The sequence below is a fragment of the Penaeus monodon genome, chromosome 37 (genome assembly GCF_015228065.2).
Source record: "Penaeus monodon isolate SGIC_2016 chromosome 37, NSTDA_Pmon_1, whole genome shotgun sequence".
Taxonomy (NCBI): domain Eukaryota; kingdom Metazoa; phylum Arthropoda; class Malacostraca; order Decapoda; family Penaeidae; genus Penaeus; species Penaeus monodon.
Genome location: NC_051422.1, coordinates 9,760,243 through 9,762,463, shown reverse-complemented (window position 1 = coordinate 9,762,463; position 2,221 = coordinate 9,760,243).

Below are 2,221 nucleotides of genomic sequence, written 5' to 3'. Positions count from 1 at the left end.
TGTAGACGCAGTCCCTCGTTACACGACACGATCATTGTGATTTGTCAAACAACCTCATGTGGATAGTAAGCCGAACGTAACGTTGCTTATCATGCTATTGATTTACCCTTTTTCGTTAGGTATGGAAGATACAGCAATCGTCAAAGAATGTCAGAAGCGTTGACCTATGTTGCTTAGCACAACCAAAGATCTAGAGAAGAGATTGGGGTGATACGTGTAACGCAACAGGATGATCAGGTGATGGGAACTTAGTGGAAATGGAGAGAATAATGCGGAAAAGAGGAAATTCCCTAATGGAGGCAATTTCCTCATGTTGGTTTAAATGACATATAGGCCTTTATCTAATTTGGTGACAAATAGTAAAATCCGACTCTGTTCAGCATATGAATGAACAAGCCTTCTACATCTCTGGAAAGATTCTTTGGTAATGAACTTCCACGTATACTTCTAAGATTTTATGTATTTAATTAGCAATGCCTTGTCATTGTACTAAGTTCTATTTTTTTCTGCATTCTTTAAATATATCGATATATCTCTTGTATCTCATTTTACTTTATGGAATGATGCGGGTATCAAAATATATCATGGACTTCAACGGATGGAAACTGTACAATTTTCCTCCTGATCTGAAACTAGACCACGTGCTTCCAAAATAATCCAAATATATCAACAAAAAACAAAACAAAATACAAAAGAGATCCTATTGATATCCCAAATCACTAACACACAAAACAGTCAGCAAGGTCAAATCAAGTTTACGAAAAAAATATAAAATGAAATAAAAGAGGAACAGCACATGACCTCTCCTGCCGTGGATCGAGTAGGAGACACAAAAGAGGCTGTTGGATGCGAACCCGTTGGTCATGGGGCGTGACAACCCCTGAGGTCAGATTGGCACATGCAACATTGTCTTTTATGGCAGGATGCTGTGTCATGCGGTGCCATTTTCACCGTGCTTTTGAGCTGATATGTATGTATGTATGTGTATGTATATATATATATATATATATATATATATATATATATATATATATATATATATATATATATATATATATATGTATGTATATATATATATATATATATATATATATATATATATATATATATATATATATATATATATATATATTACATGTAAGGATACATACATACGCGCACACATACATACATACAGACTGTGCATACGTGAATACTATATGCATTGTACTTACGTGTACACGTAGGCCTATACATTTAATCTCATCATTGCTGATTTTTCCTTTTATTTCCATACGTATATAGCGTGTACAGTATATATCCATGCTTTGTACATTCGCTTCCTAAGATTACTTTCTACTAAAATTTCTACTCGTTCACACGTCATTCAAGAAGATGCCTTAAGCCTGCATTTTTGTCTTTCTTACCGAGAGTCACGTCTTGATTTGCAAGAATGAAGACGTCTGGCTCATGGAGGTGGTAAAATGATAGACCAAATTCTATATTCTGCAACTAGACCGTAAATGCAAAATCAATGATAAAAAAATCTTCACAAACAGAAGATAAGGGATTATCTAATTAACTTTTAACTCCATTAAGGGTCATACGATGCCGAGCATCTGGTATTCGAGTGTCAACAGACCGTGTAGTGCTTCTGTTTTATTTATCGTTATTTATCTATCTATTCTCACTGATCTTAGTGGATTATAACAGCCGTACGAGGCAACAAAGACTGCCCATCTTCAACACTTCATAATTCTTTCTCGTCGAACAAAAAATAAAAAAATCGACAACAAAAAAGAGAAGAGGAAATGCCTTTACTTTTTTCCGATTTGGTTCCTTTTGAACAGTAACCTTCACAACCAGCTTTTGAGGAAGTAAGCTAAAAATAGCCTGGATTCATCGCACTAACTTTGTTTCGGAAACCGCGAGATGCGTGAAGATCGCCTTCGGGTTCGTCCTTAGTACGTACGAAGGCCATCGGCGGCAAATCCACCATCCTTTATTTCAGCATTCATCTCGTGCGAAGTAGGGCAAGGTCTTCTAAACGTGCATGCGACAGTATTCTTTTCAAAGTCGAGGTACAATAAAGACCAGCATCCTACATCCACCAGAAAGCTGAATCATCTCGGGTAACCAGATCAAACTCGCCATAGGATATCGGTTGCCATCTCTGGAGTCGTCTTCGTCACGTAGGGCCGTCTATTGTAATTTGTTTGTTTATATTAATATTGGGTTATAT